Source organism: Lissotriton vulgaris, chromosome 10, assembly GCF_964263255.1.
Source record: "Lissotriton vulgaris chromosome 10, aLisVul1.2, whole genome shotgun sequence".
Lineage (NCBI taxonomy): Eukaryota > Metazoa > Chordata > Amphibia > Caudata > Salamandridae > Lissotriton > Lissotriton vulgaris.
Window position 1 is genome coordinate 365,568,832 of NC_141698.1, and position 24,837 is coordinate 365,593,668.

Sequence of the window (24,837 nt, forward strand, 5' to 3'; positions counted from 1 at the left end):
AGCGATACAGTGGGGTCAGGACACGAGGGTCCTCTCAATTCTAGTCTCTGTAGGGAACGGGGTAGCGGGACAGTCTTGGTACCGGTCCGGTACAGGTGCGGCAAGAGGGAAGCTCACAATCCTCGAGCTTAGAGGTCTGCAAGGTAGGGCCGCGGCAGCGCCGGCAGGCTAGGATGATAGTTCTTGAAGGAGGGCCGCGGCAGCGCCAGCAGGCTTGGATGATAGTTTCTCGAAGGAGGGCCGCGGCAGCGCCAGCAGGCTAAGACGAGGGTTCACGATGCAGAGGGCTGCGGCAGCGCCAGCAGGCCAAGACGAGGTTTCACGTTGCAGAGGGCCGCGGCAGCGCCAGCAGGCCAAGACGAGGTTTCACGTTGCAGAGGGCCGCAGCAGCGCCAGCAGGCTAAGACGAGGGTTCACGATGCAGAGGGCCGCGGCAGCGCCAGCAGGCCAAGACGAGGTTTCACGTTGCAGAGGGCCGCGGCAGCGCCAGCAGGCTTCAGAGATGGTTCACAAGGCAGGGCTGCGGCAGCGCCAGCAGTCCGTCAGGGATGAGTTCTTCTCGGTGTCTCTCGACTCCAGGATACAACTGCCTTCCTGCTCTGGAGCTCCCCCAGTTATAGGTCTGGTGTCCTTTGATGTCCGGACCCTCTCTCTTGGAGGTCGGGAGGTCCGGGATGAGGGAGCCCAGACACCCAGCAGGGGGGTGGAGCCCGTGCCCGGGGAGGCCGGGGGCGATCGACACCTGGCGGGGGAGAGCCGTTGACGCTCCTTCTCCCATTGACCTGCCAAGTGGTCTCTTCACCTCCTGGGAGGATGGTGGTGCCTCGATGTCGGGGCCTGGCCAGGCCCAGGGTTGGGGTCGAGCTGAGGCCACGCGACCGCGTGATGCAGTGTCCAAAGATGGCAGCTGGGCCGGAGCAATGGTGCTGACGGGGGCCCGGCCCAGCCGATACCGGGGTGTTCGAGGACTGGAGTCCCGTTGGGGACGGGGTGTGGGTTGCCTCGGTGGGTTGCCGGAATGGTGCTTGCTGGAAATACAGCGAGAGCCGGGTCCGGGCCCTGTCGTGCGGGGAGGGAGCGGGCCTTCTACGAGGCCTGTCCAACATGGACCCCCCCAGCTGAAGGCAGGGAGAGTCACCCATCCTCTTGGGTACTCTCCTCGCCGAGGCGGAAGAAGCGTGACAGGCCATCTGCGTTGGCGTGGTCCTGGCCAGGACGATGCTCCACAGTGAAGTCCATTCCTTGCAGAGAGATGGACCATCGCAGTAGTTTTGGATTCTCCCCCCGCATTTGCATCAGCCATTGTAGGGGTCGGTGGTCTGTTTGTACCCGGAAATGGGTACCGAAGAGATAGGGCCGGAGTTTCTTGAGGGCCCATACCACGGCGAACGCTTCGCGCTCGATAGTGCTTCAGCGCTGTTCCCGGGCCAGCAGGCGTCGGCTGATGAAGGCCACTGGCTGATCGACTCCCTCATCGTTGAGTTGAGAGAGGACAGCCCCAATGCCATGATCCGAGGCGTCCGTTTGCACTATGAACCCCCGGCTGTAGTCGGGGGCCTGGAGCACGGGGGCGGTGCACATGGCGGCCTTCAACCTCTCGAAGGCCGCTTGACAGTCTGGAGTCCAATTGATTGTTTTGGGGTTCTTCTTGGACGTGAGTTCTGTGAGGGGCCCCACAATGCTGCCATAGTCCTTCACAAACCGCCGGTAGTACCCAGTGAGCCCCAGGAAGGACCGGACTTCGGTTTGGGTCGTAGGGGGTTACCAGGCCTGGATGGCAGCGATCTTGAGCTGGAGGGGGGCCACCAGACCGCTCTCCACTTGGTGTCCCAGGTAGGTCACGGACCCTTGGCCAATCTGGCATTTGCTGGCTTTGATGGTGAGGCCAGCCTGTCGGAGGGCGTGCAGGACTTCCCGGAGGTGGTGGAGGTGGTCTGCCCAGTGGTGACTGTACATAGCAATATCGTCCAGATAGGCGGCGCTGAATTCTTCGAGGCCCGCCAGTACCTGGTTCACGAGCCGTTGGAAGGTAGCTGGGGCATTTTTCATGCCGAATGGCATCACCTTGAAGTGGTAGTGGCCATCCGGGGTTGAGAAGGCAGATCGTTCTTGGGCCCCGGGGGTGAGGCCGATCTGCCAGTAGCCCGCTGTTAGATCGAAGATGCTCAGGTAGCGGGCGGCCCCCATGCGGTCAACCAGCTCATCCGCCCTGGGAATAGGGTGAGCGTCGGTTCTGGTAACGGCGTTCAGGCCCCGATAGTCCACACAGAATCGGAGCTCGGGGGCAAAGCCCGGGCGGCAGCCTTGGGGACCAGTACGACTGGGCTGGCCCAGGGGCTGTCAGATGGCTCGAACACTCCCAGAGCCAGCATTTTGGTGACTTCGTTCTGGATGCAGGCGCGCACCCTATCTGGCACCCGGTACGCCCTGTGTCGGATAGGTGGACTATCCCCGGTGTCCATGTCGTGAAGGCACCAGGGGGTGACCCCGGGTGTGAGGGAGAACAGATTTGCGAATTGCAGCAGGAGAGCGCGACAGTCTTGGCGTTGCTCCGGGGACAACGCCTCGGAGAGTCTGACCCCTTCCACTGAGCCATCCTCCTCAAGGGTTCTCAGTAGGTCAGGGAGGGGCTCGGAGTCTTCTTCCGTCCCACTATCGGTAGCCATCAGGAGGCTGAGTTCCGAGCGTACGAAGTGGGGTTTGAGCCTGTTGGCGTGGAGGACCCGTAGGGGGTTCCGGGAGGATTCCATGTCGATTAGGTATGTGATGGGGCCCTTACGCTCGACTACCTTGAAGGGTCCTGTCCATTTGTCCTGCAGGGCACAGGGTTCGACCGGGGCCATCACCCAGACTTGTTGTCCCGGCTCGAACTCGATGGAGGAGGCGTGCTGATCATACCATTTCTTCATGTCCTCCTGACTGGCTTCAAGGTTGGCTTTGGCGAGTTCCCTGAATCGCCGGGTCTGGTTGCGAAGGGTCAAGAGATACTTATACACATCTGGAGGAGTCTTCTGGGGGGCTACCTCCCACCCTTCCTCGACCAGGCTGAAGGGACCCCGAACGGGGTGTCCGTGCAGGAGCTCAAATGGGCTGAAGCCCAGGGATTTCTGGGGGACTTCTCGGTAGGCGAACAGGAGGCATGGGAGCAGCACGTCCCATTGGCGACGTAGGGGCTCTTCTAGGCCCATGATCATTCCTTTGAGCGTGCGGTTGAACCGTTCGACCAACCCATTTCCTTGTGGGTGATAGGGGGTCGTGAATTTGTAGGTGACCCCGCATTGTTGCCAGAGGGACTTCATGTACTTCGAGATAAAGTTCGTCCCCCTGTCGCTGACGACTTCTCGGGGGAAGCCTACCCACGAGAAGATCCCCTTCAGGGCTCGGCCCACCACGGGCGCTGTCACAGTTCGAAGGGGGATGGCCTCAGGATAGCGGGTGGCGTGGTCCACCAGGACCAGGATGAAACGGTGCCCTTGTGCCGTTCGAGGGTCCAGGGGCCCCACAATGTCTATTCCCACCCGTTTGAACGGGGTGGTGACGATGGGAAAGGGTTGCAAGGGTGCTTTGGTCTTTCGGCCTCTCTTCCCGCTGGCCTGGCAGGTAGGGCAGGTCCGGCAGTGGTTGGAGACATCATTTCGCATTTTGGGCCAGTAGAAGTGGGTCACCAGGCGGCTGTACGTTTTGTCTTGCCCCAAGTGTCCGGCAACAGGCACATCGTGTGCCAAGTTCAGAAGGAAGTCCCTGAAGTGTAGGGGTACCACCAGCACCCGGCTGGCCCCCAGCTCAGCAATCTTTTGCTCACTGTAGAGCAGGTCATTGTCCCAATAAATCCAGTGGGCCCCTGAGGTGTCTCCTGTGCTCTGCGCAAGGGCTTGTTGCCGGAGTCCCTCAAGGGAGGGACAGGTTCTCTGCTCTTGTCGGAATTGTTCCTGGGTAGGACCACCCTCTTGACGCCACTGGGCCAGTTCTGGAAGGTCCCGGAGCCGATCGAGTCCTTCTTCGCTGGACTCTGGGGAACTGGGCCCCGGGGCTGCTCCCTTGGGGACGATCGGTGGAGGAGGTTCGGGCAATTCGGGTTCTTCGGAACTGGTGATGGCGCGGGCGGCCATGGACCGGGTCGTTAAGCAGACCCATTCGGGGAGGCCCAGCATCCCCAGGTGCTCTCTTCTCTCAACGGCTGCCCAGGGAGAACTTTCGAGGTCGTTCCCCAGGAGGCAGGCCACGGGTGCATCATCGCGGACAGTTACTTTCAGCATTCCGGACACTCCACCCCACTCGAAGGGGACGCAGGCCATCCGACACAGGCTTTCTGAGTTGTCGGCCGACCGTACGGGGCAAAGGATATTTGGTAAGATCTGGTCCGGGGTCACCAGATGACAGCGGACTGCGGTCACACTGGCCCCGGTGTCGCGGAGGGCTTCAGCCCGGTGCCCATTAATGCTGACCCACTGGCTGTATTTCTGCGTGTTGGGGGGAAGGGGGCCCGCGGGATCATGTCTCTTTCCCCTAGGCAGACCAGGGACATGGCGGCTGGTTCCCACTCGGGCTGGTCTGGTTCGTACTCTTCAGTGTCTTCTTGGGTCTGTTCTTCTCCCAGGGCGGCGGCAGCGACCTGGCGGGGCATAGGGCTCTGGTTCTTCGGGCAATTGGGATCATTAGCGTAGTGGCCGGGTCGCTGGCATCGGTGGCAGGTAACGTTGGCCCGGAAACCTGGACGCATCGGGGGGTTTCCCCTGCCGGCCGGGGGCGGGGCGTTGCTGACGGGAGCCACCGGGACGGCGTCTCTGCCCCGACCCTGGCCTCCACCTCCTCCTCGGGGGCGATGGGGCCCTTGGGTGGTTCTATTCTGTTCGCTGGGCCCGTTTCGGGCAACTCGGGTGCTTTCCCATCGGTCAGCTTCGGTGGCGAGCTGCCGAGGTTCAGTCAGTTTACTGTCGAGGAGGTGCTGCCTGAGCTCGACGAAGCAGTTGTTAGAAAGGTGCTCCCACACAATAAGGTCGAAGAGTTGCTCGTAGGAGGTCACTTTGCTGCCCTTGATCCACCCCTCGAAGGCTCGGCTAAAGAAGTTCACGTACTCCACCCAAGTTGTACCCGGGATCCGTTTGCAGTCGCGGAACCTCTGGCGGTACATCTCGGGCGTGAGCCCGTATCGAGTGAGGAGGGCGGCTTTCATGTGGTCGTAGGATGTCATCTGATGATCCAGGAGTTGCAGCAGGGTGTCTCACCCTTCGTTGACAAACCTTCCCCATAACCCGGCTCCCCAGTCGCTCCGGGGAATCCGGTGGGAGGTCATGGCTACCTCGTAGGCTTTGAACCATTGCTGGATATCATCGTTCCGGTAGTACTCTCTGACGACATCCTTGGGGATGTGGACCTTGGGGTCTGTAGTGGCAGGAGGGTTCGGGCGCTCGGGGAGCCCGAGATCTTTGTTCTGTTTCCGAATCTCTAGTTCTTTCAGGTTGCGCTTGTGCTCGTAGGCTAGCTTTTTCTCTTCTAACTCTCTCTGTCTTTGTTTCTCTTCTCGCTCTTCTCGGAGCCGCAAGTGTTCCAACGTTATCTTTTGTTCCGCTAATTTGAGTACTCCATCTAACCGAAGTCGAGCCAGTTCCAATTCACGGAGCCTGCTTTTCTCTCGTTCTCGGATCTCCTCTGGGGAGAGACCCGATCTTCTTTCTTCCGTCGGTGTGGTGCTTGTTTCGGGTGCCTCGAGGCTTTGGTTCTGGGGTACAGCCGTACCCGTCTCCGCCCAAGATTCCAGGGCGTGCTTGAAATCCTCTTTCGTGCTCAGTCCTGTGGTAGCAATGCCTAGTTCTATGCAGAATTGTTTCAGTTCTCTGTGGTTGTATTCTTCTAGTTTTTCCATCTGGAATTTTTCCGTTGTTCCGCTCTCTTTTGTTGTCATGGTGGTTGTGTGTTGTGGGGTGAGTTACTCTCTGTACGCTATGCGTTGGTTCGGATTGCGCCGCTGGCCACCAATGTTAGACGGGGACCCGGAGGGTCGGCCGAGGACAGGGGGAGAGGCCTCCGGTGAGGGACGTCTCCAGCGATCGTACAGACAAGTAACTTCCCCCCCACAGATGGACACTACACAAGGATGAGGTCAACACACTTTATATACGGTCCTTGAGGCAAGGTTATCAGCGATACAGTGGGGTCAGGACACGAGGGTCCTCTCAATTCTAGTCTCTGTAGGGAACGGGGTAGCGGGACAGTCTTGGTACCGGTCCGGTACAGGTGCGGCAAGAGGGAAGCTCACAATCCTCGAGCTTAGGGGTCTGCAAGGTCGGGCCGCGGCAGCGCCGGCAGGCTAGGATGATAGTTCTTGAAGGAGGGCCGCGGCAGCGCCAGCAGGCTTGGATGATAGTTTTCGAAGGAGGGCCGCGGCAGCGCCAGCAGGCTTGGATGATAGTTTCTCGAAGGAGGGCAGCGGCAGCGCCAGCAGGCTAAGACGAGGGTTCACGATGCAGAGGGCCGCGGCAGCGCCAGCAGGCCAAGACGAGGTTTCACGTTGCAGAGGGCCGCGGCAGCGCCAGCAGGCTTCAGAGATGGTTCACAAGGCAGGGCTGCGGCAGCGCCAGCAGTCCGTCAGGGATGAGTTCTTCTCGGTGTCTCTCGACTCCAGCATACAACTGCCTTCCTGCTCTGGAGCTCCCCCAGTTATAGGTCTGGTGTCCTTTGATGTCCGGACCCTCGCTCTTGGAGGTCGGGAGGTCCGGGATGAGGGAGTCCAGACACCCAGCAGGGGGGTGGAGCCCGCGCCCGGGGAGGCCGGGGGCGATCGACACCTGGCAGGGGAGAGCCGTTGACGCTCCTTCTCCCATTGACCTGCCAAGTGGTCTCTTCACCTCCTGGGAGGATGGTGGTGCCTCGATGTCGGGGCCTGGCCAGGCCCAGGGTTGGGGTCGAGCTGAGGCCACGCGGCCGCGTGATGCAGTGTCCAAAGATGGCGGCTGGGCCGGAGCAATGGTGCTGACGGGGGCCCGGCCCAGCCGATACCGGTGTGTTCGAGGACTGGAGTCCCGTTGGGGACGGGGTGTGGGTTGCCTCGGTGGGTTGCCGGAATGGTGCTTGCTGGAAATACAGGGAGAGCCGGGTCCGGGCCCTGTCGTGCGGGGAGGGAGCGGGCCTTCTACGAGGCCTGTCCAACACCCTCCAAGGCACCACGAATATATGTCCATTGGAGGTATATTGGCTCTGTACTTCAATTTCTGTATATATACCAATACATTTTACTATCAGCGTTATTTAGCAGTGGAGGACGAACTACCAAAGAACGTCTGACTTTTTGAATGTTCCTTGTTTCCGCACAAAATCTGTCAAAGAACACCTGAAGTTAGTCCGGGTAAAAGCAGTCCTGACAATATCGGAACCAGCGCCGTCTGTATGTCCTCACTTCCTGCAGCACTCAGGCCCGGCGTGTTCCTGTTTCATTTCCGGTTTTGAGATCGGACTAATCAACACCCTAAGATTACAAGGTGTCTCATGGTGGTCCGCACGGAATCGGGAGCCTATTGGCCCACTTTTCGAAGTTGGGTACTTAATAACTGAGTGTGTATACTTAAGACGCTGTCCGATGTGATAGTTAGCCTCGGCAATAAACAAACGATGCACATATGTTTAATTATTTTTAACACACTCTGGTTCCGGTTTCAAAACCCTTCCGGTTTTGAATTCGACCAACCAACAACCGAGGACACGCTAGATAAACTGTTCCACCGCAGTCCGCAGGGAATAGGCATTGAAATGCATTCTAACGGAGGAATGTATTGGTTCATTCATTGACTCGCGTCACGGGCGAACCAACCAACCTGAATACGTCTAATAGTATGGGTGAGGCCTTAAATCATATACCAGCTCAAATAGGAGTATTTATCGTTATGACCCACCCTATTGGAACAGTGGTACTACTCAATATGACGACAATGTTTTTCCAATGAATGCAACGCGAGCACAAAGCGAGTCTTTAAAAATAACACCGAATCGTGAGCCGACTTGCCTTCGATTCAGGGTTTGACACCTAACAACTCAGTGTTTAGACTCGAGACACTGCCTGATATGAAAGCTAGCCTCGGCAATAAACAAACCAGGCAAAAACAACACCGAATAAGGCACGTTGCAAATATGTTTATTTATTTTTAACACACTCTGCTTCCGCTTCGAGTCCCCTTCTGGTTCTAGATTCGACCAACCAACAACCGGGGACTCGGAAGACACACTGTTCCACCACGGTCCGCCGGGAATTAACAATGTCATGCATTCCAAACAGAGGGGTGTGCCTGTTTATTCACCAACTCATTGTCCAATCAACCTGAACACGTCCCATAACGTGGGCGGGGCCTTAAGCCGAACACCGGCACTAATAGGATTATACATCGTTATGGCCAACCTATTAGAATAGCGGTACTGCTCAATGTTTTCCCAACAAATGTAACACGAGCATGGAGCGAGCCTCTAAAATAACAAACTTAAAATGCGGCTCTCTATCTGGCCCGCCCGCGAGTCTGATAAGCCTCAGCACCAAACAGCCTCGCCACCTCCCCCTCGGCTCAGATGCCAGACCGAGGTAACGACGGAGAGGTGAGTGCGGGCTGTGCGGTGGAAAACTAGAGGCTAACTTAATGGGTTAGAACATTTAGCTACATTATGGTGGTACTATAGGACTATTTTACAGACATTTACATACGTTTCTCTTTTTGGTAGATGGGACATGTCCATTTTTCTGAATATTGGGGACATACTTTCTCTCCTCATGCAGCAAAAATTCTAAATAGTTGAACATGCCTAACATTGATCACTTGATTTGAGCTCTAATGTCAATGGAGTCTTGGACCTGCATCTCTGTTTTTTTCTTGTCACATAATTAGTGTATGTCACATAAACCTAAGTTACATAACACTATTTATATTCTGAAAATTTCAGTGCGTGGCCTCTTTGACCTGAGCGAGTGCCAGGCGAGGTGAGGCTGTTCCTCCCTACAATTCTGGGTGAGTGAAAAATAGAATGGTTATATCAAGTATCAACACAATGGATGCTCTTGTTAATGTATTGACATCTGCACTGTTCTGTGTGTTTTTTCTTCTTTTTACTTCCTGTTCCATAGGAGAGGTTTTGAAAAACAAAGATATGAGACTATTTCACAATTGATACGTCTACATAATCAAGATTATTTATCACGTCACGTGGTAAGTGTTGCAGTAGTGAACATCATAGGTCCTGATGAAAGCCCGTGGGGGCTGAAACATGTTGACCCACTACCATTCATGGTGAATAGTAATTTTTTACATACTATTTCCACTCTGCTTTTAATTATGTCGTTTTGATGGTCGCATCTAATAAAGTTTCCTGAGACATCAAGACAGGCATTTTTAGATCACCACTATATCTGTTTACACGTTTCACACTTTCTGAGCACTGCAACTTGCCCTCACAGCCTCAAAACTCTCATCTGTTGGTTGATGGTCCAACCTGTGGATCCGACACTAGCTATCCTCAGGAATTTTCCTGTGGAAGTGCTTATCGGACACCAACTTTTCTCAACAACCCAGATGATGAAGTTCCGCTATTATGTGGGCTGATGGGTACATTTTTCCTTCATCTTTTGAACTCTCGTTCGTCTTCTTTCCTCTCCTTTGTAACTTCCTATAATAACCTTTTGGTATGTGTCACTTTGGATACTAAAAATAGGTACCGAACACTGACAAAACTATAGAAGACCCTTGGTATCTTTTGTGTGTTATATTGTTCAGTTGGGGGACAAGATACAAGCAGGTCTATAAACACAGATTCCCCTAGGGCCCTCCCTCACATTCTGTTTTTTGCTCTCTCATTGATGGCCAGCACCGACATACACTTTTAGACACACCTCCCGCTACAAGTTCTAGAATTGCGAACTTTAGAGCTGGGGGACTACGTTCGAATCCCGGCATTAGCTCAACATCCTGTGATTCCAGGCAAATCGCTTTGTCTTCCCGTGCCTACCACAAATGAATGTGTTCTTCTGTAATGTAAATTGTGCTCATGCCATGTTGTTGAGTTCGCACTATATAATATTGCAAGGAAAAATAAAGTAGGGAAACTCGAGTTCACACACTACTGAACGCGCACTCTTAAGTGCATCAGCAGTGCACTGTGTATCGGAGCGTTTCACAGGCCTGTCACAGATAAGAAATGCTATCAAAACGAAATCCTACAAAACAATATACTACTGGTCGGCAGCAATTCATACCCGGACAACGTTGGGACGGGCTGCAAGTGTCCAATAAAAATATGATTAAGCAAAAAATTATGGCGAATTACGTTTTTTGGTCAATTTCTGTATTTCTGTTTTTGTTTGATAAATGTGCTCTTTTATAAAAACTCTGATTTATTGCAGATTATGAGCTACCGAAAAAGTACCCCTGAAATTATCTCATAAGCCCCAACACCTGTGCAAAGTCCTGTGTATCGGCTCTCCCAATCCTTGCCATAAAGTTTTTTTGAGGGGGAGGGGGGAGAGGGGGGGGGGGGGCAAACTTAAAAATGTTTTTCTTTGGTAGGGCTTAGAGCATAAAAGTTTGAAGATCTTCGACTTACTTATTCACAGTGCTTTCTGTCACAGGCTAGGATCTTGAAGCACTAAAAAATAGATAAATAATTATTCCCCACTGCACCATCCAGGATTAACTTCTGTAGCTCTCTAGTTATACACACACATCGCATTAACCACTAGCGGTTTCGTTACGTACAATAACGCATTTTCCAGTGATTTGTTTAACTTCCATTTATTCTTCAAAGAGTTGTGCATTCTTTTATATTATAGTTTACATACAGTTAACTGTAGGTGAAAGAACAATAAAATAGTAACAGGGTTTATAGTTATTTGTATCTACTTCTTTGACCCCAACTGTACTTAGAAACCCAGTTCCCATACTTTTATTTTAATTCACTTTGAAAAGGGGGTTGACGTGACCACTTGCCTTCAAAAAACATAAAGAGGCATCCTTTTCATTTTAATTCGAGCAAGTTCGGGACTGCCATAAGCACTCGGAATTTCTCGTCAACGAACGTACGCCTGGAAGTCTACATCTTTGCTCTATTTTCGGCCTCGCATAGATTGTTTATTCGGTGGCCGCTAATCACAAAAGTGACAGCTGGTGACGTACAGACAAGTTCTCAACTAATCACGGCGCGTGAAGTTCACAGCGCGGCTTAAACTGCACAGCTGTGGAAGCAGTCGGGGCACGCAACTTCTAGGTGACGTTCAATCCTATTGGCTGCTGACGTGCGGCTCCTTTCTCGGCCAAGATGGCGACGGGTTGAGTAGCGTCCTCAGCACCCAGGATCAGCGCCTGACACTGACCGGCGTAGGCGTTGTCTGCTTTCTGTTCCAAGCCGGGGTGAGATGCAAAGAGGTAACGGCACCGAAGGGCGAAGACACGAGCTTCTGTTCGAAAGGTAAAGGCCAATATACACACTGCCCTGTGATTGCAGTGGCACAGGAAAGCCCTATATGGTGGGTACGTGCAGGGGGACGGGAGTCATGGGGTTGTCGGGCAGTAGGGGTCTACGATGGCCGTGTAGGGAGGATCAGAGGTGTTTGTGGATGGGATGAGAGGACAGGCACTTTGGAGCAGCAGGTGTTTTAAGTATCTTGGTGGCGGAGTGCGAGTGAAAGAGGAGTAAAAGGTTTGTTGGTCATATGTTTTGCCAGCTTGTGTTGTGTGATTAGGTATAATAGTTAAGAGCACTGTGGATGAGATGATTGAGGGTAAACTAGAGCTTCGACGAGAGGATAGACAGAAATGAAGGTAGCCGCGATAGAAAAGGGAAGGGGGGAAGGAACAAGGTCCATATTGTGAAGTGTGACGGACCGGGTACGAAGTGGACGCGATAGAAGAAGAGGGAAGTAGATGGGGTGACAACAATATTAGATGTTCTAATATTATTATTAATATTAGATGAACAATATTAGACACGTGGAAAGAAGAGCAGGTGGGTTGTTGCGAGGTGGTGAGGCTAAGTAGCAGCAAACGTAGGGGCTGAAATGACGGCACAGTGGCTTGTGAGAAATGGTGAGGCAGAATTGTGGCATCGATCTATCCCTTTTGAAGGAGGGGGGGCTCAAGCAGAAACTTTTCCGCATTATGAGAAGGTCTAGAGCCTCCAGACATTTTCAGTTTATTCGCCATGAAACAAAGGAGGAAGTGTGCAAGGCTTTGTGGGTGATGCAGGTAGTTTTGTAAATAGATCTTGCCTTGTTGGGAAGCCCTCGAAGAGAAGACAGGATAGGAGTGATGTGGTCACTTCGTTTAGACCCAGAAATTAAGCGAGCTGCTGAATGGAGGATGGATTTGAGAGGGGAGAGGTGCGATCTGGGTAGTACCGTCAGAAGAGAATTTCAATAATCCAGTCTAGAGAGAACCAGTGTTTGAACCAAGGTTTTTAGGCCTTTCTCTGGGAAGAACCGACAAATCCCCCACAGAAGGTGCAGCTTGCAACGTGCGTTCTTAGCAATAGAGTTGACTTTGGAGATTAGGTTGAGTCTTTTGTCAAGAATGACACCTAGGTATTTAGCGCTGTCAACAATTATGGGTTTATTGTTGAATAAATTAAGCTGATCCATCCAAGATTTAACAGGGGGAGGGGAGAGAGAGGTAGATAGGAGGAAGAATTCAGTTTTGGAGGGATTTATAATGAGTTGGTGAGCTAACATCCAGTTGTGAATAGAGTTGAGAGTAGAGTTGAGTAGTGAGAGATTGTGTGTGGAAGACACCTTGAAGTAGATTTGAGTGTCATCCGCATTGAGATGGTAATGGATCCCAGATTTACTTAGAAGGTTCCCTAATGGTTCCAGGTAGAGATTAAACAAAGTGGGTGCAAGGATAGAGCCTTGAGGGACGCCTTGAACTACCACCAATGGAGACGAAAGAACGTTTGCTATCTTGATCATTTGGGATCTGTCCAAGAGGAATGAGGCAAACCATTTAAGCACTGTGCCTTCCAAGCCCATTCTCTGTTGAAGTGTTAAGGAGGGTGTTGTGATTAAGTGTCAAAGGCTGCAGAGAGGTCTAGAAGAATCAGAATACATGAATCCCCAGAGTCGAGTATATGCAGCGCATCATCAATTTCTTGCAGCAGGGCTGTTTCGGTGCTGTAATTTTTAATGAAGCCAGAATCGAAAACGTCAAGGAGATTATTGTCCATAATATGTAGGGAAAGTTGTTTCGCAACACCTCTTCCTGTGATTTTCGAAAGAAAAGGGAGGTTGATGATGGGGCGGAAGTTGTTGAGGTCGTTCGCAACAGCGGAGGTTTTTTTTAGCAGAAGGGTAACCTGTCCTGTTTTGAGGGCAAGAGGGAGGGAGCCTTGACTGAGGAAGAGATTAACTAGCCTGGTCCAGTAAGGGAGAGTATTGGTGTAGAAATCAGTGGCGATGTCACTAGGGATGGGGTCAAAAGAATGGTTGGAGGGTTTGGTTTCGAGGATGCATTTGAGGAGTTAATCTTCAGAGATGACGGCAAAGTTCTGCCTAGTGACTAAGGATTTTTGGTCCTCAATGGGGGTGGGTGGGGGACCCGACCCACCAGTGATTTGACCTTTTCATCAAAGAATATAGCGAATTCTGCTGCTTTCTTTGTAGAATCCTCAGGCTTGATGGTTAGTGGAGAGCGGTTTGGGTTTTTGATGAGGACAAAACATTTTTGGGGTTTGTTTTTGGCAGAGTCAAGGAGGGATCTGAAATGTGGTGCTTTTTTCATGGAAGATGTTTTGTTGTAATTTGGATCTTGATGAACGTAAAAGAAAGAGACTGGAGGTGGATGGAGATTGTCTTCAATGTTTCTCCACGATTCTAAGGTTCTTCCTTTCATCGTAGAGAGTTTATTGAACCAAGGTGCTGAGGGGGTGGGTCTTTTCCATTTGCTTTTAAGTGGAGGGACATTATCGATTTCGACTGCAAGGACTGAGAGGCAATGGGAGGTGAGATCGCTGACATCCACGATAGGGTCTAGTCTAGGAAGTGAATACAAAGCAGAATCACATAGTGTCAAGATCAATGTTTTTTAGTGTTAGAATATTTATGAACAGGGCGCAAGTCCGAAAAAAAATAGTGGGGGACTCACTCGCCAAGTTAGGCAGAATGGGCGTGACATCACTGCGCATGATATCGAATGTTGCATTACAACCTATGACCTCACAGGAAGTGACATCAAATCTTAAAACTTCACATATGTTTAGAAGGTGTATCATTACTACATTTGAGCACATTACAGTATTGAACAAATTAGATTTTGCATTGGGGTTGAGCTAAAATATTGACCCACCCGATGCAAAATCTGGCCTCAACATATCATTTTTTTAAACACTGCCACAAAACAATTGGCAAATAGGAGAAACTTGGCAAATCTGTTCTGCTTAATTGGTTGCAATGTCTGTATTTTTAAATTTCTTATGGGGTTAAGGCACCTACTGCAGAGATGTTTGTGTGCCAGCTAAGTCTTGGAATAATAGTAATGGTAAGGTAACTCTGGAGGACATCGTATTTGCTGAAAAAACGATGGATTTAGGCCCAGATCTCTGTACTGGGGTGGATGTATGACATTGGTCTGCACTCTGTCCATCAATTATTTTTTGCTTTTGTCAACCTTGACGTGGGTCCATGCTCTCCATGCCAGTGGAGTCAAGCTATCCTGGCTGATGAGGCTTGAAACCTGAAACTGGTCCTAGGATGCTTGTTTCCAGGTCAGGGAGGACCTAGCCTGGCAGTTCGGGCTGGACTGTTTCTGTTGGGCGCAGGTTCAAGACTGGTTTGCATATGGCTGGGTTCAAACTGGAATGGCATGGAGAGAAAAAATGATAGATTTAAGACCCGATCTCTGTACTGGGGTGAATGTATGACATTGTTCTGCATTCTGTCCATCAGTTGTTCTTTTTGCACATAACAATTGGCAACAAGGAGAAACTTGGCAGTAAATCTGTTCTGCTTAATTGGTTTCAAAGTCTGTATTTTAACATTTCTTATGGGGTTAATGCACCTGCTGCAGACATGTTTGTGTGCCAGCTGAGTCATGTGATTTAAAATGCTCTGACACCCTGCATTAGGATGAGTAGTGCTAAAGCGCTATAAAAGAAATAAAACAAAATGGTGCTCTTTAAATTATTTGTGTGAATACTGGGGTCGACCAACACATCTGACAGTCTTACAGTTTATGAGAATGATGAGTCAAAAAGCATTTCTCTCAAGTGTCTGTGATGTGAGCCTTTGTTTCCTCTCCATTGTGTGAGGTTCCTGATAGTTCACAGCCAGGATACTCCAACAAACACAGGCCTAACTGTCCCTTTACTCCAGCTTTTGTTATGGGCCAGGCTCGTTTCTGATAAGCCCCTTTCCCGCCTGCACTTCGCTGCTCGGAACAAAAGTAGACTATGTGCAGGCGTTGTTGAAAGTGTCGCAGTGTCAGAAAATTACACCAGTATGAGTTGAGGATATTTCTGTGAATTCTGGGAGTAGTAGCAAAGGAACATGGCACTCTGCTGAAAGCTTTGCTGCAGGCTAGACGACATCTACCCTCTGAAAATAGTGGGTAGACGGTGTCTACCCTCAACTTGAGCCCTACTTCTCAATGTGAGAGAGTGCGTTGTCTGGCAATGGTAAAAGTGTTTAAGTTGTTCATGGTGGGAGGTTAAACTTCAATGGTGTTTTAAGAAGGGGTGTGAAGTGGAGACTGCTTAGAGGGTGTGTGAAGTAGACTGCTAAGAGGGCTTAAAGGGTGCAGTGGGTTCTAATCAGAGAGGGGGTGTCCAGGTACTTGGGTGCGAAGTTGGGGTGGCACTCGCAGAAGACCTATTTAAAAAAGGAATGAGTTTTATGTTAACATACGACATCGAAGGCAGAAATTCAGATTTGACTTTTTTATTACAATGCTACACACCTCCACACTTGACAGGTATCGATACATCACATTACAAACCACAATTTCACATCCAATATCTTCCAGTGTTACATAAAATCACAGAAATGCGCATATTGGCACTCCTGATTCGGTTTCTGTTTACACGACAGGCTGCCTAGCAGCACACTGCCAGGAGAATAGCAGTGAAACATGCACCCTATCTCTAGTGGGAATTAAGGAGAACACACTGTTTGCTGAGCAAGAGCTCTTAAACATGAGATTAGGAATTAATGATATGTGGTGTCATTCTGTCCTCTTTCACGGTATGTAAAGAACACCACTATTTGTGAATTTTCGACTTAAATTTATTATAACTTGCCATATCTACTAACAGATATGGCATTTTATGAAAGCTTCTTTCTAGATATGTCTCTTTGTGGATAGACTGATGGGAACCTAGCTTTCTTTCCAAGGCTCATTGTCCTCTACATTCTCCTTCCTTTAAAATATAGGATGCTGCTTGGAACCGGCCCTCATGTTTTTGGCAATACAGTGCAAGGTCCTCTCAGAAGGAGACCTGACTTTTACCAGGACACATCTTGTCTTATTTTTTAAAGGCCAAGAGTTATTAAGTATGCCTAACTTTATAGTTGCTTCTAGCATTGTTGAAATACATTCATTCCTTCTGAAGGTTTGTCTACTTCATCAGTTTCATGTTTGGATCACTGACTATTCTGCTGACTGACATACATTTTTATCAGCGGGTGTAGTTGTTGAATGATGAAGTTGATGTTCTCTATAGCCATGAACAGTTTAGTAATTGTGGGGCTTATGTTATTGTATGTAATTACATTAAATTAAACCACAACATATTTCTTTGGCCAGGCACAATCTTGTAATTGTGCTCCATCATGCCAAATACCCCCTCTCTCAGCACATGGTTGCATCTTGGTTCTCATTTTCAAAAATATGGTTGGTTTAGCGTTGTGATGAGTAATCACAGTGAATAGTTTTCCTTATAAGAAAATATGATCATGTTCGCAGGACCAGTCTACCTCATGGCTCTTTCTTTTTGTCTATGGAATAGGCAAAGTCACAGCTAAAGTTAGGAAATGACCGTTGGAAATGTCAGACTTCCTGACTTGTGTTGAGCTTGAATTGCTTTCAGTCCTATGGGATTGGAATTCATCACACATTCAGTGCAAAGTGCTCTCCTTATGTTGTAAGGACTTCTTGACAGCCTTTATATTGCTTTAACATGATGATCTGTTGCGTCCGCTTGCTCACTCAAGTACTTATAGTCGCAAAGTCCTTTTTATTTCCTGAACAGTGGCTTTCTATTTCGATTGTACATCTCTGGCTTTTTCGGGGGCGATGTACTGTTCAGAGCCCCTACCTTCTAGTGGTCAAGCCAAATTTCTTGTGCTGCAAAATATATATCTTTTATTCATCATGTTTCTTAGCTGCTGTATTACATGCTAATATCTGAGGCATTTTGATTAAGATGGATTATTTTTCTTATCTATGTGACGATTTCAATACTTTTTTGTTTTTATGTACTTTTATGATTTGCTTTCAAATCGAATAAAGTGATTTACTGATTAATGAAAATATATATCTAAATAACCAGGGTTCACATTTCTGTGGGTATAATGTGAATCCTTTTCATTGAAGTTCTGTCCAGACACCTCTTAGAACCGAATTGTTAGAGGGTAGAATATCGTCACTGTAATGCAATCCAACTGATTAGTGTTCAAACTGTTTCCTGGAACATCTCAGCCAGAGAGGAAATGCTGGAGTACAACCGTTTATATCTAGTCACGCGTGTTGAATGTTCTCTAACTTAGTATCAGTTCCGGTTTATCATGTAACTTGTGATGGCCGAGTTGTATAACTACATGGGTTGCATTGAAATGAAATACCAGCAATTGTAAAGCGCACATCTACCTCCGTAGAGGTGTCCTAGTGCTGGGGGCCCTTGGGAAGATTAAGCGAACCATTGCCCAGAGTCACATGGTGCTGGGTGATCACATCACTGATAGTTGTTTTGGGTGTTTCTCATGCTCTGTTTTTGTGTTCGCTAACCACATTTCCGCACATATTCTTATTTGTTTTCCGTCTCATTGGTTAAACAAATATTGGTAAAACACTGGCTTTGGGGCCAGTGACTAGTTTTATCACATCTTTGCTAAGGAGGTTGTTGATCCTGTCTCCAGTTGGGAACTGTGGTTGTATTGGCTCACATTAGTGATGCCGAATGACCAGCAAACTGCTCCATTGATGTTCATTGCAATTTATTTACGTTGAATTTCCCCAGACGTTTCAACAAGTTGAGAGCTACTTTTTATGTTTGATCACAGCACATGTGGATATTGATGAGTCACATTTATTAAGCATTGACATTGTTTACAAGATATTATGCTCGTACCTCGGCAATGAGGTGTTTACGGATTTGTGTTCAATAATTTAATCGAATCTTCACAGTAAGCAAATCAAGGATTTAGCGCCCCAGTGAAAGCACTTAAGCTTATAGACTCTGCTTCACTTGCGTTTTATTGTACGAAAATGCATACATAATGTTGCAGGTAGCTTTGCTGTCTTATACAGAACTGGCCAAGTGATTGGCTTTTTCCAAATAAACGCAGTTTTTTTTCTGAAGATATCCTTTGAGAAAAGGTTTGTATTACAACTTCATGTTGTGGAATGACGTTATGGAGATATATGCCTTTATGTTTATTAGATCCACTCTTGTCATCTTTAGGAGAGGGAGCTTCATGGCCTTGTTGCCATGAGAACTACATAGCGCATGCATGAAGCTGCACCTCCTGTTTGCTGTCATTTTCTGGGGTCGTCCTGGGACTCCAGGACCACCCCTTTCAGACTTTATGGAATTGGTTATTTATCCCTTTGGCAGACACAGTAAGTTTGTCCCTTGTAATCGGTCCAGCCCTGTGTGGGGCGGAAGATAGCCCCCATCTGTATCAGATTTTGTTGTCACTATGATTTGTTCTTATAGTTTAGGCAAACATTTAATTACTTTATGATTTTCCTTATTTGATACAATTTTGCTAGCAAGGGATTTGGCAATGGCTTCTGTTCGGACCTATACCAGTGCCTGTATTAGATTATTCTAGTTTTTCAGCTGTTTTTTTTTTTTTTTTTTTTTTTTTTTTTAACTCTGTGGGGTAGCAACCTTCGGTAATTCTGAGGCATTGTATTATTTCATTGTTGAATTCCCGAAAGTTACAATGAATAACCAGCTTTCCTAACCTTGTGCAAGTTCATCCATCTTGTGACTGATGATTAGTTGAAAGTATATTGTTCATAATGAATTTTCTCTTTGGATCAGACCGTTCATAATTGGACTTAAGTAGATCTTCGTAGACAGCAGTGTCAATGTAGTGAAACTTAACTAGCAGTTTATTCATGGTCTTTCACAGGCTTAAGAACAAAACCATGGCCTATTCATCACTGAGATCGTTGCATGTGCATGAAGGTTATTGTTAAATTTGCCCATCCACCTCTCCTATTTCTAGCCCACTGTTTGTGAGTCTTGTCTTGAAGGGTGAAGGTTGAAGGTTGTCTAAATCGGTCGGCAGGTGATATGCGGTCTCTGGTCAACTCTTTTTAAACCACTTTTTTATGTATTAAAAATAACCCCTTGGTTAGAACTTTTGTTTTTCACAGGTATTTGATACATGCTTGTGCAAGGTTTAATAACACCACTAATGTGGTATGTATTTGTTGACTAACAGATAAATACTTTCCCTTGTAGGAAACCATTCTGTGTTATCACTACTTGCTTTCATACTGTAGACTTGGTGTGACAGATCTATTATAAAATGTTTGCCACCGGTTTTCCAACAATCCGGGGTATTCGTTGTTTTGCAATTTTGTCAATAGAATGGCCTGTATGCATTTAGCTGGTGCTGTACGGCAGAGGCTACTCAAGCTCTGTGGCCAGCGAATGCAAGGGTACTCTGATCATTTTAATATAACAGGTACATCAGATTGGGTTCTTCGAACATACACATCAATATACAAGGACTGCATAATGTCTAGTTGTCGGTCATCACGTTGTCTCCTGTTCAAGGCACATAATGAATAAAACTATTTGCCAGGATTCAAATGCATTTCATAAAAACTTACCCTACTTATTAACATGTATGCTTAATATAGGCAGAGTTTTTTTTTTTTTACATGACTGTTCGTGGGCAGTTAGTTTAGAACTGAATTCTCTTTAGCTTCCTCATCTTCACATTTGCTGGGCATTAGGCGAGGCGGAAACAGGAAACTGGTAAGGAAAGGAAAAACAGCTTGAACTTGGACCAGGATTAGCGTGTGTACTACTGGATGCAACACAATGTGTAGTTAATGCAAGCCATTAGGGTAAAAGTGAATTGATGCAACCTTATTTCTTTGTTTCAGAGCTGTTCTAGTCATCTACTTCCCTTTCCAAGCATCTCATCTGGTCTCCTTTTGTCTCTAGTAAAGAAAGGTTGCCTCTTCAAAGCTTGACGTAGTCTATTTGGAGCTCTTGGACCTAAAGCAAGTTGGTGCTTCTCTCTCTACGATTGCAGCTAGTGTTTGTTTCTTCTACAGTTCTGTGGCAAGTTCCTCCATCTGGCTAGTGACTTCTGACATGCTGGCCCTAGTTCTGCTCCTCAAACAATGCTGGTGTGCTAGTCCTTCTTGCTTTAGACTGAAGACATGTTGCTACTTCTCTATGTGTGATAGTTGATGTTATCAACTATCTAGTTGTATTTTGGCGGCATGCAGCTGTTCTAATACTGCTTTTGTGTCTTGGGGTTGTTCTATTTGTATGGTTTGGAGTGGATAGTGGTGTTCTGCCATTTCTGGGATCATCTGCTACTGGAGTACTAGTCTTTATATTTGTTTGCTTTCAAAGAAAATGATGTGCTGGCTTCTAGTTAGATTGTTTGTTGTTTTTAATTTACTTTAATGCTAGGGTGCTTGTGTTAGTCACACCTTACCAGATAGCACAGCTGTCTAGTTTGCTAAAGACACATTTAAGGACATTCAGAAAGTTAACCTAGGAATGCATTCCACCCATTGCTTACCATTTTCTTTGTGGTTTGTGACTTACATTTTCGGGCTTTCTGTTTGCTGGCTTTATTTGCTTTAGGCAGTCCAGCTCAAATTCATCCCTCCCATTGCCTAAACCTTGTTTATTGTATTCTTCCACAAACTTGCTTTCTTTAAACAGGCCTTCAGATCTTTTTCTTATCTTGTCACGCTTGTTGTGCATTCAAAGACAGAGGTCAAATGTTAGGCTATATCTTCCAGGGAGCTTGGTGTTTTGTTTTCTTTCTCTGACTTGCAGTGAGAGGATTTATGTGACACTGAGGCTGGCTAGTGGGGGCTGCTTGAGGAAGGTTGTACAGATGTTTTTTTATTCGTTTCTTGCACACAACAACATTTAAATGTCTGTAAGTGAACTGTGCTGACGATCAAATCAATACATTGGGTGATGACATTTCCACACTTTATCGTTTGTGCTCAATATACTTTTATGAGTAAAATTGTGAATGCAAATGTAATACTCTGACAAACTCCACCCCACACTACTCTACTATGCAACACTGCACTCTTCCACACTGCCCTCTACATCACCCTACCCACTGCACTCTACACCACTCCATGCTATGCCACCATACTCTTCAACACTGCACTCTATTTCACTGAACTCTGCCACTTTACTCAAAACCAATGCACTCTACGCCAATCTACTCTGCACCAAATCACTTTATGCCATTATACTCTATGGTACTCCATTTCACTCTGCACCACAGTACTTGGCGCCACTGCTCTGAATGCCTCACTACACTCTACACCAATGTGCTCCAAGCCACTCTACTATACACCACTGCACTCTCTGACAGTATACTCTCCAACATTGCACTCTGCCACTCTTCTGTACACCACTGAGCTCTTCACCACTAAACTCCACACCAATCCACTCTAAGCCACTCTATTGTACTCCATCACTGCACTCTACAACACTCTATACCATTGCAATCTATGTCACTTCACTCTACCTCTGAAATAATCTACTCTGCCTCTGCAGTCTACGCCACTCTATTGCACTCTGCACCGCACCACGGCACTCTACACCAATGCACTCTACACCACTTTAATCAAAAGAATACACTCTACGCCTCTGCACTATATGCTAATCTACTCTGCACCACTGCACTGTAAGCCACTATACTCTCCTCTGTGCCACTGCACTCTTCGCCACTCTTCTCTACACCATCGCACTCTGTCACTGCTCTCTTCACCACTCTACTCTGCACCACACTACGACCTTACACTGTACAACCCTGCTCTCTAACTCTGCATGACTGCCCTCCATACTACTGCACTCTCCTCTGCATCACTCAACTCTGTGCCACTCTACGCTGCAGTGCACTCTGCGCCACTCTACACCACTCTTCTGCACTCTACGCCAATGCACTCTGTGGCACTTTACTCTACACCACTGCACTCTACTCTACACCATTTCACTCTGCGTCACTGCTGCACCATTCTTCTATGCACCACGCTACGACCTTGCACTCTCACACTACTCTGCTGACTGCCCTGTATTCCACTGCACTCTACTCTGCAACACTCCACTTAACGCTACTCTTCTGCACTCTATGCCACACACTCTACTCTGCAGCACTGCACTTTACACCACTCTTATGCACTCTATGCCACTCTAATTCACACCTCTCTACACCTCTGCGCTCTACCCTGCACTACTCCACTTTGCACAGCCACTGTACTCTAGGTTCCTGCTTTCTCTTTCTGACAGTTTTTTTCTGTCTTTCTGTTCCTCCATCTTTCTGCTTTGTCTGTTTTTCGTCTGATGCCAAACAGTACATGCAGGATCTTAAAAGTGAGTGCTGGTGGGCCCCACCTGCTCAACTCCAGCACTTTTGGCTCTACTTTGAAATTAATCTATTGTGGGTGTTTTTTTGAAAGGCTGGCTGGCTGGCACATCAACAAGAGAAAACCCACTCACTACCTTGTTGCTACGCAGGTGAAAACCGACCTTATCAAACACATATATCTAAGAAAAAAGACACAAATTCACCTCAGTTTTATTGGAAACAATAGCATAACAAACTGCCTGTACCATATCTATTACTGGGTAGATTACCAATGCCATATATTTGAATGGTACCAAAATAGAAATTCTTGTACCGGAAGGAACAAAGGATGGGAAAATTCTACAGGCCTCAATTTGGTATAGCTGAAGACACAACATCCAAGTTCAGTACTGTGGGTATAACATTTAACTCTGACCTAGAAAGGAAACACGTGTGAGTCTCTGGGTTATCACAACTCTGAAATGATAAGAACATTTACACAATTTAACACCACACAGCATGCATTAAAATTAACTAGTGGATTTTTGTACAATGCAAAAGGCTTCTGAAGCATTCCTTCACCATGGACAAGTAGATATTTTATTAAAATCCACACCCCTGAAATTGTTTTCGTTGTTTTTAGGTAATTGTACAATATTTCTGCATACGGTAATATAGAGTTTAATTATGTACCCCGTCACCGGGCTGGATTTTCTTACCTTTTGGCTTGCTCCTTCTGTCTTGTGAGAAAGTCATCCAATTTTAAGAACGGCTTTTCTGGACCTCATTTTATTTCTTTACCATAAAGCTCAAGACTGATGCTATGTCAGTATGAAAGTGGAATGGATCTACTCTCTGTTGTTGCTGCTTTAGGTTATATTTCCCCACTGCAGTTTGAAATTATTTGTGTATGAGGTTTTTGGGCTGCCCTCGGAGTCCTGCAAATCGGCTTTTTAAGGATTGCGATTTTTTTTTTTTTTTTTTGGGTGTACAATTACTGTATCTGCTGTTCTGTGTCTCCTCCCTAATATAAACTTGAACTATGTCTAACACATGCTGCCGATACAACATACCTGGGTAAAACCTACTCTAACCGTAGCCCACTAAAGGCTATATTACTCCGGGGAGGATTCCGACACCAATACCAACTTAGAGATTACACCCCTCACGATTAGAGGATCCGCCATTCCATAATGACATCTCCACGGCCATAGTTAACTACTTTATTGAAAACGCAGAAACAGCCGTACACGTCAAATTAAATGGGACGCATTTAAAACTGTGCTACAGGGGTAGCTATCAGGACGAAAGTGGGGGCACGCATTGTTTTACTTGACAAACTAAAAGTATCGGAAGATCAGATGGGTACACTAGAGCGGGAGGCACTTTCAACTGATACACACAGGGTAGCGCTACAAGAGTTGTACATAACACCTGCTGCACTGATTTCTAGAAGAGCTTCGCACCCTGGATTACCGCTTATATACACACAGAAAGAACACGTGTATGCAGACAGGGCAGGCTCGTTGCTTGCTAGAATCCTTAAAGATGCACCATCAGTAACGCCTATTCTTGAAATAAATACCCTAGAAGGTGTCGCTGTGAACACCCAGCTGGAAATTAATACCGTCTTTCGGGAATATTATGAAAGGCTGTATGCATCCCTGACGGAGCCAGGTGTAACGACCGGATTTTTGGACCAGATGGAATCAGCTCCTAGGAGCCCCTCTAACCCAGTCGGAACGTAGTCACCTCCCTCCTTAGAACCTATTTACAATGGGTATAGATATATGTATATACATCTCGTACCTAAGGATGGGGCAAATAGCAATAAACATGCATAGATTTTCTACAATATCCTATTCATACCAATCAGTCTCGCGGCCACTTAGGCCCAGACTAATCTACCCTGGGGCAGGTCTGATTATGTACCCTTACACACTGATCACCATCAGTGCTCACTCGACACGCAATCCGGCGTGCCTACACACGGGCCTGCAGTCCCAGTGCTCTCATTCATTCATCCGGTCCACAATCCGGCGGACCTACACACCGTGTCCCCCCGGTGCTCTCATTCAATCATTCATACG

The 24,837-nt window shown here is 47.7% G+C and overlaps 2 protein-coding genes across 7 annotated transcripts in view; one reads left to right on the forward strand and one right to left on the reverse strand.

Moving 5' to 3' along the window:
• NHLRC4 (NHL repeat containing 4) overlaps positions 1 to 10,622 on the reverse strand; it is a 220,596-nt gene extending 209,974 nt beyond the window's left edge. The window contains exon 1 of the mRNA XM_086941163.1: positions 10,573 to 10,622. The gene's annotated coding sequence lies outside the window, so the exon portion shown is untranslated. The remainder of the gene's footprint in view (positions 1 to 10,572) is intronic.
• The window catches only part of ASB8 (ankyrin repeat and SOCS box containing 8), a 464,621-nt gene that overhangs the window by 308,376 nt on the left and 131,408 nt on the right, over positions 1 to 24,837 (forward strand). Inside the window, exon 1 of one of the 6 annotated variants that reach the window (XM_086941169.1) lies at positions 11,234 to 11,433. The exons of 2 other annotated variants lie outside the window; for them this stretch is intronic. The gene's annotated coding sequence lies outside the window, so the exon portion shown is untranslated. Of the gene's footprint in view, positions 1 to 11,233; positions 11,496 to 24,837 lie in introns of those variants that run through there. 3 more of the 6 variants (XM_086941167.1, XM_086941168.1, XM_086941166.1) reach the window with 3 other exon arrangements.